The sequence below is a fragment of the Pagrus pagrus genome (genome assembly GCF_965226575.1).
Source record: "Pagrus pagrus genome assembly, chromosome: 4".
Taxonomy (NCBI): Eukaryota; Metazoa; Chordata; class Actinopteri; order Spariformes; family Sparidae; genus Pagrus; species Pagrus pagrus.
The window spans coordinates 7,069,588-7,084,810 of record NC_140188.1 but is presented as its reverse complement, the minus strand read 5'-3'; the positions used below and the strand labels follow the sequence as shown (position 1 = coordinate 7,084,810).

At 40.5% G+C, this 15,223-nt stretch overlaps 1 protein-coding gene across 3 annotated transcripts in view; it reads left to right on the top strand.

Moving 5' to 3' along the window:
* The window catches only part of LOC311256385 (rho guanine nucleotide exchange factor TIAM1-like), a 46,013-nt gene that overhangs the window by 6,870 nt on the left and 23,920 nt on the right, over nucleotides 1-15,223 (top strand). The window contains exon 1 of one of the 3 annotated variants that reach the window (XM_084351411.1): nucleotides 3,197-3,339. The exons of the other annotated variants lie outside the window; for them this stretch is intronic. The gene's annotated coding sequence lies outside the window, so the exon portion shown is untranslated. Of the gene's footprint in view, nucleotides 1-3,196; nucleotides 3,340-15,223 lie in introns of those variants that run through there. 3 annotated transcript variants of the gene reach the window in all.

The following is a 15,223-nucleotide window of genomic DNA, read 5'->3' as shown; positions in this document are numbered from 1 at the left end:
TTCAGCGTGATGTATGCTTGCTGTGTATTTATAGACTAGTAGCTTTGTTTACAGTTCTGAGAATAAAGTTAGAATCAACAGACGAATGCTGTTGAATCTACATCTTGATGCATAATTGTGGGTACTACTCATCCCTTGTATGTTAATTGAGAATTGAATTGGTGTGAGACAAGGAAGCATTTTGGCTTTGGTAGTGAGAGTTGAGTGGAGAGTCAGAGTTGTTACTGTTGCCACCAGTGGTTTCGTCGTACACTATCTGTTTCATAACATTTTCATATTGTGGTGCAGTTTGTGGATTACCAGGTATTACGTTTACATACTCATCCTAGTCATGCAACTACACTGTATTATAATTTCACTGTTCTGCAAAGCAACATAGGCCTGCCGGCCTACCTACTATATTGAAACTAGCATTTTGTGTCTCTGTTTTCATCACTATTGTTTTTGTATCCCTCAGTATGTCCTTCAAATTAATACATTTCAGAATGGACAGTGTAACATCACAGCTACATCATGATGAATGTTGTGTCGTCTTGTGGTCCATTCACAATTGCTGTAATAAAGCAGTGCATAGTCAATTATTAACTGACCTTTATTTCAAGCTATTCTGGGGAGCCGCGCTGTGGTTTAGCATTTTAGGCATTACATATTAGGCTCCAGCGCCTTGAGAAAATGTTAAGCCCTGTAGACTTTTTTTTCCACATTTTGTGATGTTAATGGCCTTGCTGCAGAACTTAGAATTTATCCGACGGATATATGCAGTAACTTTATTTGCAGATTAAGAGCAAATAAACAGAAGGTGATTTTTAAAAAATGAATGTTTGTCATCTCATATTCAGCCCCTGACACTCAGAACTCATTTTGGTGTAACTGATCTCCTTTTTATCCAACCCTTTCCTGTTAAAGACAAAGCACAGCTGATTACTTGTCTAACACCATCCTGCTGTGAGGCATGGTGGGAGCATCAGCTGTTTTACTGGTATGAGCTAGGACACATGCAAAAATAAAGCAGGAATGAGTGAACCTAGACTTATCGGAAAAAAACTGTGGTTCAGAGTTCTGACTAACTTGAGCCAACTTTAACAAGTCTTGACTTTAGAAAAAAGCCTGAAATTATGCAATTATGTAACCCAGTAAGTTATATTTATAAAATATCTAAAACATCTTTTTTTCTATGATCTAGCAAAAGAAAACTAATCAAATGCAAACTTTCTTCTGCAAACATGCATTTCTTTTAGTAAAAGCATTTGAGATAAACCAGATCGTTGTAGTTTTTGTGATGAATCACATTTAGTGAACTTATTGCACATCCTGCTGAATGGATTTGTCATTCTACTGCCTTCAGCTGTTTTTTTTTTTTTTTTTCTTCCGTTCACTACGGCTGAAGGTGATTGGCAGTGATTGCAGTTGGTTGTGACACCTGGACAGCATCAGCAGTCTGAAGTGTTGCTGTGGATCTGTAACCATAGCCTCACCTGCCAAATTGCTCCAGCCGTATTGAAAGCCTGTCAATGTATTGGATGTCCAATTCAATCAGCTCCTAAATTGAGTGCAGATAGCACTGGGTTTAATAGCCTTGTCCCAGTGATGAGGAAGCAGAGTATTTTGTTTAGCTGAGCTCCATGCAAGCAATCTACATTTCTTAAATGCCTGTGGTGAGAGCAGACGTGGATTCAGCATTAGCCCACATTTCACTGATAGGCACATTTATTGCTCTGCTGCCAGATCCAGGATTTTATGGCAGCGGAGACGAGCAGATAAGATGGTCTCATCTCATGCACATAAACTTATATTTATTTAACTTTAAAAATAATCACCTATGTGAATACAAGAGAAGTGCCCTCCGGTTAATATTTTGTTATTATTATCAAAACAACTTCAGGAAGAACACGTTTTTTCTAAACTTTTAATTAGATTGTCAGTCTAAATAAGAATCTCGAACATCCTGTTTTCAGACTTTATCATGTGCTTCCAAGTCTTTTGTTTTCATTGGATCATATCCCAACAAATTGTTTCACTAATTGAAAGAAGAAATTGGCTCACAGTGAGCTTTGTGTGTGTGGAATTTCAGATGGAAAAATCTCCTATCCTGACAGATATCAAGGAAAATCAGGCTCAGAGGGTTGATAAGAACACAGGTTATTATGTCTGGTTGCCTCTGCAGACCAGACATTCCTGTCTTCACTATGAAACCCCAGTGGTTAAGTTTAATATCAGGGTCACAACCTTGGCAGGACATCAAGATGCACTGAGAGGAAGCTTGTCTGACCACACCACTGCTGAGTGCCTTTTTATTTTGGTCATAGTCATTGCAAAGTCTAGACGTGGCAATTCACCCCCCAATTTCTGGACTCTTCTCAGACAGACTGAGCTCAGCGCTCTCTCTGCCTCTCCTTTTGCGTGGTTGTCAGGGTGTCTACACCCTCGACTAGCTCAGGGCATGTTTCACTTTCAGTGTGCATGCAAAGCTGCTGCTGGAGCACATGATGCAGGCTGCAGCTGAGTAGACGTCGGCTGTGCCCTCTCTCATCCGTCCTCCCCTTTCCCTCTCCCCTGCTCCCTCTGCTGCTTCCATCATCTCAAAATGAATCCGGCTCCACTGTCGCCGCTGACGATGACGATAGCCACACGACATCACTGGCGCTATGACAACAGCAAGTCCAGCCTCTCTCTCATTCACAGATCCCATTTTGGGCTGTCGCTGAATGTTCCAAATTATGCACCACAACACATTAAGACTGCGACCTTTCAGCCTCGGAGGCGAAGAGAACGTTTGTTTCATTTTGCGGAGTACTGTTATCACAATTTTTTCAAGCAAGATTTTTTTCTGTCTGAGCCAAAAGGGAGTTAAAAGCTGCTACTGATCCAGACTGAGAAATGTAGGTCTGAATCTGACAGTTGTTGATCCTATTGGTTTTTGTACAATTAAGAGGCTGCAACATTTAGTGTAAACATGCTTCTCATAGGGGAGTGGAGGGGCAATTACAGAGGAGACGAGGGAGGGAACACACATTCCTGCTTGCAGTAGGTTTGTAGTTTAGGGGGATGGAATCATCGAAGGAAGGAGGGAGCAAGAGGAGAGGGAGGGAGTGAAGAGTGTGAAAGAGTCAGCAGCAGGAGGAGGAGGGGGGTTTACAAACAGTCACTCCCCCTCCCTCCCTCAGTTTCTCAACTCATCCTTGCATTTAGGAGTCAGTCTGCTGTGGACTTGCAGCAGGAGTATCAATAATCCCCTCATGTTAAGCTTTAAATTCCCCCTTAGTGATGATCTGTGGGATTTCTCTTGGCTGCAGTGGGGAGAAAAAGCAGAAGTGACACTTCCTGGTTGTACACAGTAAGGTAAGTCATTGTATTTGCTGCTGTGTATTTTTGCCTCTCTTTTTGCTACACTGTGTGTTTGGCTGTGTTAGTGGATACAGGAGACAAATGGCTGGCCAGCCTCAAACCTCCCACTTTCCAGAAGAGGTGCTAAATAACACCACCAATGACACACTGAGTCAATGTGTGGCCTGTTAGCATAGGTTTCAGTACATTTCATAGTGTAGTTAAATTTGTCACATGCAACTAAAGCTCTCGTGAATCATGTTGTGCCCTGAGGGTTTGTATTTTCAGGATTTATCTCTTCTGGATGCAGCATTCTCATTAGTTTCCATCAGTGCTTCTGTTTCCACACTTTCATCCTATAATTTTATTTGTGTGTGTATGTGTGTGTTGTAACCATACCCTGGGGTCTTCACAGCCTGTGTTTAGGGTGGGGTTTCCACCTCATGTTTGTACCTGTAGCACTCCTGTGTAAGGTACAACTTTGCCTACAACTGCAGGCAGCGGGCCATTGTATTGCTCTCCATTCACTGCCAGATGCAAACAATACAGCTTGTGTCTGTGTCGTTGTAATGACAAAGCAGTGGCGGTGGTGGTGGTGGCGGTTTTGTGATGCTGAGAAAGAGAGATGATGAATTGCAAATGCGAGAGATGGTCAAAGTCAAGGAGAATTCCCAGATCGCACCCTGGAGGGGGGCTGGAGGGGGCTGGAGGACTATGATGTGTGAGTTCATTTAAAATCAGGGCTTTGTGTTTGAAAGCCCCGTTGTGTGACTCCTGCGGTGGGGAGAGGGGCGAGAAATGGTCATCTGGTGTCATAGTTATGGAAATGTATTGACCGTTCGAGGCTTAGCAGGACAGGAGGTCAGGCTCCGGCTTTCAGGCTTGTAAATCTTGACAATGCTCCCGTTATGACTGTAGAAAATCAAGCTTTTAAAAACACACAAACTCTGATTTCTTTTTAAAGCTTTATATAGAAATCACATGCAATGGGCGACAGTGTCCTCAGTCTACCTAACCTCAACCGAAAAACAATATTCTCCTAAGAGAAAAATAAGTGTAAGTACTGATTGGTTTGCATGGTCTTGTGTCATAAGCTTTACTTAATTAGAAGGCACAGTGTACTGGCTGGTAAATCTACAATATAACCTTTGTTCTACTGCAGAGTTCATCTGAGATCAGGTGGTCTCTCAGATACTTAGCTTTTGCTAAGTTAGACTTCATAGCAGAAATCAGCATGATGTCACATGCAGCCCGACGATGAGGATTTCTAGTCACTGTTTGTTGCCCCACAACTCAAACAACTGCACTTCACTGCAGTTTGTTTTGACTTTTAGTCACATATGTTTTCACCTGTAGCATATTTTGCATAGCCCTCTGCTGCAGTTACTCTACATGGTAAAGAGCTAAAGAAACACTCAGGTAAAGACTGTGATATATGAGAGGAACTGTTATTTCTACCGCCCAGGATATTGTAGCTTTTAAAACAGGATCATTTGTGTTTGCTAAGTGTAAAAGCCAGTAGTACTCGGTGCACTTAATTCTCTGTATTTGCTTTACAAATTACATATACATAACCATGTTCTAGGTAAAGGTTTGCTTTAGGCGCATACAGTTTGTTTGCATTCGAATGCACATTACCCCAGTCCCAACGTGTGGAGCTGCGTGAGCTTCAGCTGCTGACATTTAAACTAGGATTTTCATCACTGGTCACCTGATGTTTCTGGTCTGTCATTTAATTTACTGCCACAAGGTGTGCTTAATGTAAAACTAAGTCATGTATTTGGAATGTATATGTAATTTGACAGGAAATTCTTCAAAAATTTTCAAGAAGGGAGCATGAACAGCTATTAATCACACTGTTGGCTTAGGTGTATTTTAGAGATATTTTCCTTACTTTAAAATAAGAGAGTGCCAGTAAATGTAGAGAAATAGGGACAGACACATATTATGATAAACCATGTAAAAAGGGGAATGTGTTGCAGACTGCTGAGGTACCAGCGCCCCCTTGACTCACACGTTTGACTTAATTTTTGCATCCCACTGAGCTCTGTAGAGGTATGAGGAAATGTAACTTCAACTGCAGTAAAATGATCTTTCTCTTCTACACAGTCATTGGTCTCTGATAGCAAGCTGTACATAGTTAACAAGTTATCATATGGGATATTGTTTATCATGAATTATAATGTGTTTTCTTTTTAATGGCAAAGTGACACAGTTGCTTGGCACAATTTAGTAAGTGAAATGAACCCTCCCTCTACCTGATTGGCCATACATTTTTAAAATGTACTTTTATTTAATCAGGCTGTCTCATTGAGATTTAGATCTCTCTTCAGAGAGAGACCTGAGAACAAGAAGGATTCACAAGAACACTAACAGTAAACAGAAACGCAATAAACACGGACTGAGTTGATTAAAACTATTACCTCAACACAACTTAAGAAAGAACTAGTCCCTATGATATATTTACATTGTATGTAGATGTTTGGCCAAAAACATGATGATAATAGAGTATGTCCATACTTCAGTGATATGTTTTGCAGCTGAAATTGTTACATTTAACTTAATTAAATGGTCCAGCACCACATTAGTAGGGAGTGCCTCTTCTAAATACAAGTACTCTCCTGCTTAGACGCCTTTGCATGAGACGTAATGTTTACTACCCTGGTTTCAAATTCTAGTAAATGGATTGAAAATATTGGACTCGAGCTGAAACGTGACTTTTTCTAAATGACATTTTACCACAGGATAGTAAAAGAGGCCTGTACTGGAAACTGTGATCAGGACTGCTTGGAGGAAGTGGACATATTTTCTTCCCAGCTTTGTGTAGCCATGTGTATCAGGATCCATCTCAGCTCTGCTTCAGTGCACAGTACGACATAGTAGGGACTTGAGAGCTCCAGGGGTGTTTATGGTTGAGGATGTGCTCATGGATGACTTCTCAACAGGCTCTGTCCATAGATATGATTTAAGATAAAATCTACTCTGTGCAGGTAAACCTGGGACATGCAACTGATGAAACAAAAAAAGTCCATAGAGTGTTGTTTTTCGAGAGTTTTTATTTGTTTTAAAACCATTACATTAAGGATGAGTTTAAAAACACACAGATGCAGTCTCATCTCATCAACTAGTCTACCAGGATTATTTATACTCCCCCTTCTTCAGTGTCTGTTTGCAACCTAAAAGGTTCCCTGGTCATTAATATTGGAATCTAAAAGACAAAAATGGGCCTTGACATCAACCCAAATGGGATTTTGAGTGGAGTTTGGGTTGTGTGCCTGCACTTGTGATGCTTTACAAAAGGAACACACTCAAACTGAAGCCATGCTTGGCATTCCCACTCACTGACCTGAAAGCAAATCATTGCCTCTGTGGAAGAAAATCTTGAGTGATCCAGATTTAGAAAACACATTTCCAATGCAGGATTGCTGCTCCTCTGTGTCCTTGGCATTGTGTTTATTCTGCTGCCAGCAGAGGGACATTCATGCAGAGACAAGTCAGTTGCCATACTGAGATTGGTAGGTGAATGGCTCACCCAGCAGTGGACTGGCTTCTGGTCCGAAGACATCAACAGCCATTCATTGCTGTTTTGTGGTGTTCTTGGCTTATTGAATGTGAGCAGAACAATCGATTAGATTTGAACTTATGTAATGCAAAGATCACAAGGCCAGCTGGGCTCATTGGAAGTGTACTGACCAAGACTGACCAGTTCACTCCATCGGATTTAAAACATATAGACTGAATCACTATGACATCCTGCAACCATCACTTCACATTGCGGAGATATATATCGACAAACTTGTTTATCTCGCTTGTCATTTTCAGGCATAACTGGAAAGCTTGAAGATATACAGTTAAACATGTTGGTCCGACCTATCTGACAACTCTGTGCTTATTTTATGTAGTGTGTTGCTTTGCTTCCGTCTGTGATACCTCAGCAGCAGACTTAATGCTTGGGGTAAACTCAAGCTGTCATTTACTTTAGTTTGTGACCCAACAGTTAAATTAGGCTTCAAATCTAACTTTATTGAAGGTGAAATGAGATATTGAAGCATCAACATGCATTTTAGATGAATGAGCTGTATACACTTTGACATAACATCATGAAAAAATAAATTGTATGTAAGCTAGTCTGGGAAAATAATATTTTGATTGGTTCTATACATGAGAACAGGAAAAAATGTATTTCTCCTGCTGACATAAAGTTTCTGTGCTGCAAAATATTGGCCCAAAGTTTCAATTGCCCTTATATTTACATGGTTGCAGTGCCAGTTTTTCCAGGGGGGTGTCCTTAAAGTCGCATCTACTTTACTTTTACAAACGTTTTTCTACTCGTCTACACCCACAATCTGAATCGACCCTACCTCACCATTGAGCTGAAAACAGAGTGAGAAAGTCAGTGAAGATGAGGCAGTTGTAGCAGAAGATATATTACCAAGTTTATATTGTGTATCACTCTGAATCGCTTTCACAAATATCTTGTTTCAGCTTACAGCTGTTTCTTATATAAATCATCCTGCACCACTGCTCAGCAGATAATATTTCCTGGTGCATGCATCAATATGCCATTGCGACAGAAACTCTGTGTTTTGGTAACCAGTGTGTCCCAGCATTGATACTGTTGATCACAAATCTATAATCATAAAACTGTCGAGCACATTTGCTCCTTGTGTGAGGGGAAAATTGTTGGGTGTGTTTGGAGTCGGGCTGGAGGAGCGAATTGTAAAAGCCTGGAATGTGAAGCATGTAAAGGCAGACTAGTGTTGATGCTCTGTGTAGCCAGGGGAGACCTTTTCACTGACAGTGACAGTAACGGGCTATGAGAAGGTCAACTCATGAAAGTCTCTGGTGATTGTGGTTGTGATATTTTGTCACAGAGACTGCAGCCTTTTTTATTACATGAGGCTTTTTCTATGTACATCCTCCCAGATGAATACTTCCGTCACAAACTGTTAAGTATTGATCTTGAAGTCTTGTGAAATCCTGCTGTCACTATCACAGTGGGAACATTTGGGAACGTTTCCCATTATTGCTAGTTAAGTTTGAATGACTTTCAAAGGATTTCCTTTTTGCACTTTTGCTCGTATCAAACTCAGTTTGAATTAGTGTGGAGCGTTGATATTTTTTTTTTTTCAGACATCATTTACAGATCTAAAAGCAACTGCTACCAGAATGAGAGGAAAAATGGGTCGTTGATGCTCTTGACACAGTGTCTTATGTAATAAACACTAGGGCTATGATTTAGAGAAGGGAAATTTAAGCAAGATGAAAGAAGAAATGTGAGGTTAATTTACTATGGGTGTTTAGTTAACTTCAGTTATTAGACAGAATTACTTTGTTCTGGAAAATCCAAATCATCAAGGTGATACAGGGGCCTTCCATTAATCTATCTGACAGACTAATGGGGATGGATTTGTGACTAAACCTGAAAGTTTCAAACAGTGTTGTGAGTTGTCCTTTTAATCTGAGCAAGTAATACTTGGTGGAGCATTCCCCTTTTGATGGAGTAGTCTGATTAAAAAAACAAAACAAGTACAGACTCGTTTTAAATGCTCTAATAGCTCTAAGTAGACAGGCAGATCAGACAGATCATAGTTTTAACAGAAATCCCCTCACTCCTTTTACCTGATTAAAAAACGCTGATCCCTTCCCCCCATTGAAGCGTTAAAGCGTTATCAGAGGAATCACTACAACCACAACCTCTACACACCCCCTTTTTGTCTTAGCAGTGGTCTGTGGCTCGCGTACAGTATAGCTCCAATTAACAGCTGTTTAAGGACTTCAAAGGGTGTCAATGAGGAGCTAAAGAGCAGTAAGCAGGATGTGGTCTGATAACACCTCAGCTGTGACCCTCTGGACAAGCAACTTGCTTGATGATAAGGATGAAAGAACTCTGGCTGAATATTCAAGATCTTTGCAATGTCATTTCGTGTCTGTGTGGAAAAGGAAAAAGATGGCAACAGCTGTCCTCAGCATTTCATTTAACTGAGTGAGCCTTTACGTCATCTGGGTCTTTTATATAATTATATCTTATCTTAGCGCTAATTTCACACATCTACTGGCACAGCCAGTTTATAATAGCTAGGATCCTAGAATAGAAGAAAAAAGATTAAGTTGGTTATCATTTTGCCAGACAATGTAGGCAAAAATATGACGAAATATACGTAGTTTTTAACGTAAAGCGCACTAAATACAATTTTTTCAGTGGCCATAGAAACTAATAAAGCATTCTTAAACCTATAAAGTGGACAAAAGAGTTGTTGACCCAACACAACCTGCAGCATCTGCTGTACACACACCCCATAGAGCTTAAACACCCGCAGAAGCAGTGACCTCTGCAAACAGTGGTGCCCTAGAGAAAACACTGGCAGGGACAAAGGTGCCACCAGGCCAAACAACACCAGCTGCTGCTCAGCAACAGGCTCCAAAATCAGTGCTTGCGGATTTATTGCAAAGTATGTAACTCACTAAAATTAAAATTGCACATCTGTGGCATTGATATATGTATCTTTTGCAGCTGCAGTCACATAGACCCATGATAAGTAAACCCTGTTGAACATGCAAAAAGTTGTTTTTGACTAACGTAATTGTAGCCACAATATAGCAAAAAACTGTGAGAACAAATAGAGCAAATGTCTCTTTACATCAAACTCCTGACTCGGTATCCCTGTCATTGCCAACTACCTCAAATAAATACCCTTGTCAGTTTCGAATAATGTTAACTGGAGTACTAACTCACTAAACTCTTCCACCACATTAGCTATCACAAAAATAGATGTCCTTGTTAGCTCAATGTGCAACACACAAGACAAAAGGATCAGTTTGCGTAACAATTTGGCTCCTGACTCAAAATTCAAATCAAGTTGCCGATCTACTTGCAGCATCTACATTACCTTCACCAGTGGTTCCTGCTGTCTTGACAGGTTTCTCATCAGCTGTACTGTCAGCCATTATTCTGCTTGATATGTGCTGGCATTCTCCTGCATTAACAATGTCCCTCAACATACGACCACCTGAGCCTCTCATGACGGGGTCACACAGGCTTCACACAGCAGCTGCATTTGCCACCATCAAAAGAAACATGAAATCCATTCTGCAGCTAATGGAAGAGTCTGTTTTTGTTGTTGCTGCTCAAATATGTTGTTTTAACAGGGTTTTTGGTGTAATGGTACATCACCTGCTACTATGTCAGTGTAATTGTTAAAGCCAGCTGAAAATGGCAGATGTTGGCACTGGCAGTAGAATTGCTTGAATCAATATTACTTTACCTGTTCAGTTTGTCCAGTTGTTGTAGTTTCTACAGATAAATAGTGAATAAACTGTATAAATCTTGGCGAGATGAGACAAATGCTGGCTAGCCCGTCACTTCATGGTTCATACTTGGCACAAAGCTATTCCAAGACCAGTTTGTGGCTTTCATTATCACTGAAAGCCCCCTTTATCTGTCTGTCTGCGATTCAGGGTTTCTAGGGCTACAGATCCAAGTTAGAATAATACTCTTTGGCTACATGATAGTGGCCTATAGTTTCTCAGCTGAGTTATTAAATGAAGACTGGAGGAAGTAGTTATTTTGTTCAATATCCCAAATAAGTACTACTCTGGTGCGGATGTTTCTCACCGATGTGAAACATTTGAAAGAGGATGCAAGCTTTTGTTGATGCTAAATTCCCCTCTAGCCAAATAGAATCTTAAATACAGCTGAGCACATTCGGGAGCAGAAAATGAGTCATGAGAACAGGAGATTGCTGTTTGGTACTTCCATTCCACAGAAGTATATGACTCCATATCAGCGGGAATATGTGAGCTGTCTTGAGAGCAGTCTTTCAGCAGTAAACCCCCTCCACACAACTACCTGTGTTATTATCTCTAGAGGCGGGAGTGTTCAGATTACAGGGTTTTGTGTTGGAGCTTGTAACTAGTCAGCTCAGTGCATTCTTGCCTTTCACCAGTGTAGTTGGGTTAAATGGCAGGAATGTGTTTGGAAGAGTCAGAGCGACGTATAGAATCAAAATCAGATCGCGTCTAAATGTGTGTTTGTATCATCTGTCGCAATATTTCAGCTGGTTATGCAGCCAGGTCATTTGTTGTCTTCTGATCTGTCTGGTGTATTACTGTATTTTGTCTCTGTTACATGGAGCTCATGAATATAGGAATGTGTGACCAGGTGTTTCACACTGTCAGAAGGCTCTGCCATGATTTTAAAGTCCATATGTCATGTTTTGGCCGTGGGGCAAGTATTCTCATAGTTTTTCTCAAAAGATACAAGCAACTTGACATTTTTGTCCTTGGGGATCTAAAGGAGACAAAGAACAGGTGGGGGTTAAGACAGTATTCTCCGGTTCCTGTTCAAACAGGCCTGAGTATTTGTCAAATATAAGCAAGGCTTTTAAGTGCTCTGGAATAACAAAAGGACCTTAAATCTACTTGTCACATATTTCAGAGATGACAAAATCCCACAGCACATGGAATGGAAATATGATCATGACTCTCCCAAAACAGTTTCCGATATCATCAACAGTGTTGTGAAATGGAGTGGCTTTGGCATTAATCAGACGTTTATGATCTAATACTGTCATGCAGATATTAAATAAAGATAGTACAACCCAGATTCCAAAAAAGTTGGGACATTGTATAAAACGTAAAAACACCCAGAATGCAATCATTTTCCAGTTAGCTGTGTTTACCAACAGCAGTTTTACGACGTGTTCCCGAGCCCATGTAGCAATTTTCTTTACACAGTCGTGTTTTACAAAGTGGTGAACCTCGCCCCATCCTTGCTTGTGAACGGCTGAGCCTTTCAAAGATGCCCCTTTTTATACCCAATCATGATACTCTCACTTGTTACCAATTAACCTGTTTACCTGTGGAATGTTCCAAACAGGTTGTTTTTGGAGCATTTCACAACTTTCCCAGTCTTATGTTGCCCCCAGGGACAAGATCAAACTTAATATCTCCATGTTTAAACACTTTTCTGCTCCTGTTTGTTACTTTATGAGAACAAAAGAAATATTAGCATGGCTAACATAATTTTATAAGCCTACAGTTGATGAGCTTAACAAATCTGCAGAATCTCGGATTAAAAAATGACACTTTGGGCAAAGAAGTATATGCTGGTAGAAGAAGAGAAAACATGTTGACATATCTTGAAAGAAATACTTTTAGACATTTAGTATTTTATATTGTAACACACACAGACAATGTTTTTGTCCCTATCCAGTAGGGACAACAAAATTGTCTTGACAGAAGAACTGGATTTTATGAATTGAGCTGCTCTTTTAGAAGCAGCTTGATGTTTTTCATGTGCTTACTATTTACAACTTCCCAAAGCGGTGTTAGTTGTGGTGAATTTCTGTGATTTTCCCTGAAGCCTTTGTGTTGCTAATCTTGAGTTACAATAAAACTATTCTTCTTTGTGATCTGTGGGTGGCTGGAATCTCCTATGGTTATGTATTTCATCAAAACCTTGTAACAGATGAATCTTCTGCTGTCCTGTGCTTGTATGCAGCCTGCTGATAATGACCCATTTACTTTGGGTCCTCACTTCGTCACATTGCTAAATTACCAGCAACAATTTCACATCTAATTGTTGATTTCCATTTATATTTGTAGTTTTCTATGAAAGACCCTGGTGGGGATACAAGATGGAGACAGAGGCATTAACTTGTGTATTAGCAGGTATTTCTAGAAGAACCCTCTGGCTGTTCCTGGGGATTTGGTGCTCTACAACATCTCATCCAACATTTCTTTCCTCATGTATTAATAAAGAGCTGATGATGGATTTTGTGCACCAGCAGCTTTGCAGCTTTAGAGAATACAGTGTTGGGGAATTGAGGCCATTTTAACCATGTATTTAGATATTCTGGTAACCCAAATGCAATAAAACGGTATATCCCTAAATTTGTAAATTTGGAACATGCATGCTATCCATTTTTACATTTCCATGTTCAAGAGCGTCTCCGGGTCAGCCTCCTATAAATCTGTGTTCTTTAATCTTGAAACCTTTTTGGTGGAAATCGCAATGCTCAGATAGAATCAGTATCTGTTATCTCTTCGAACGAGGCAAAAGTACTGTGGTGATTCATTGTAGATCCTACTGCAAAAATGATTTTACTACAAGGAGAGTTGTTCTCTCTTGTTGTAACGATGTGGCAGATTGAACAGGGAGCTGTTTGTACTGTTAAGATTTACATCTTTCGTCCCTGTGAATGTGCTGATTTAGTGCCCATATCGGACAACTAATTCGACCTCACTCTCTTGTGAGTTTGAGCAAAATCTGACTTTATACAGTTTACTTTTTACAAGGTAAATGTATTCTTGTTTTTTAAACCCTTGTTTAAAAAAATGTAATACATTTACCTTGTACCTTGTAAAATGTAAGCTATATAGAGTCCTTGAGTTCCTGCCAAATCTATTTTATGGAATGTTGAGTGTTTTTGTTGAGGATGAGCCTCACAGCCTTTTTAATCTAATTGTGGCTACCCATGTGAGAAAAAGGGCACAGAATGTACAGTCACAGTAATAGGTGGCGTTGGATAACTAACAGTGCTGCAGTGTGATTCAGCTGTTTTCATTTTTTAAATATTTAGATCTTTTTTGGCATTTTCGATGATCAGCTGTTATTTGTGGCCTGAACAAATGAGGTTGTCCTGTGAATTCCAAGGGCATTGCACAGTGGGTTGCTTTAACTGTACTGACTGAGAAAACCACTGTGTCTGCTCTTTGAGCCTCTCATCTCAGCTTGAAACGGCATAATTAATTTCTGGCCAATTTCACATCATATTAACATTGAAACCACAGAGAACATTAGCAAATCCAGCACATCAACATATTAAAGCAGCCCTATAAATATCCATAAATACTGACTGTTAGACCTGTCAAAAAGATTGTTGTAGGGCTTTATTTTATCGCGTTTACAGTTTTATGAAGCCCTGTAGGCCTCACAGAGCAGCAATAAAGGTTAAAACACACTGGTCATTTTTATTTCTCTCCAGGGATGACATCTGCAGAGCCATTAAACTTTCACCTTACACACATGGAAAATAAAGAGTACTGTGTGGAAAAGGGTACAAACAAGCCTAGAGTAGGCCTTGGTGTCGCATTTTGAAAGCATGTTTGTGTCCCTCAGTAAATCTCTTTTCCTGTTATGAGTACAGTGGCATCATAGTTCTGTTCTTTTCCTCTACTAAAGAGGACTGAATAAAATGGGCAATATCTTGAAGGGTTAATTGAAGGGTTGGAGGGAACGTTAATGGACTTCCATCCACACCAAACATTGTGCATTGCAGTTCCAGTGTAGGGCGATGAGTGAGCAGAATGGAGAGGGGAAAAGGGGGAAAACATAAGGTAGAAAAACGGGGTCAGATCCAGTTTACGTAACGTCCCTCTTCACAGCCTGAGTGCGTGCAGCAGCAGAGGGTTGGTCTCCCACTCATCTGCTACACACGAAAACACTGCACCCCCCACAACGGGTCTGTCCTAAAAGGAGGGGAAAGTACATCAGGGGAAACAACAGCCGCATCGTGGGTAGTTAATCTTCTGTCCCATCTGTTGATGGTCCCAAGCATGGAATAGGACCTTTTTTTTTGGAGCAGGCTGCCCAGCCTAAAGGCAGGTAGACGGGAGTCCAAATGTGCATTTGCTCCCAAGCCTCTCTAATTCAGGAGGTAGTGCCTGAGAACAGACAACAACGCACTACATAGATGGTTCACTTCAGCTCTGAATAACTCGTGTTCACTCAGGCTGTCGCAGTGCTCATATTGTCATTACGTCCCCTCCACTTCACACAACCCCTGTAAACGGTGAAAGGAACTGAGTGGATCACTTCCTTGTTCCTTCCTCGTTTGTTAGAACGAGAGTGGTGTTTATCTCACTGGCTTGAACAAAACTGGCTATTTTTTTCTCT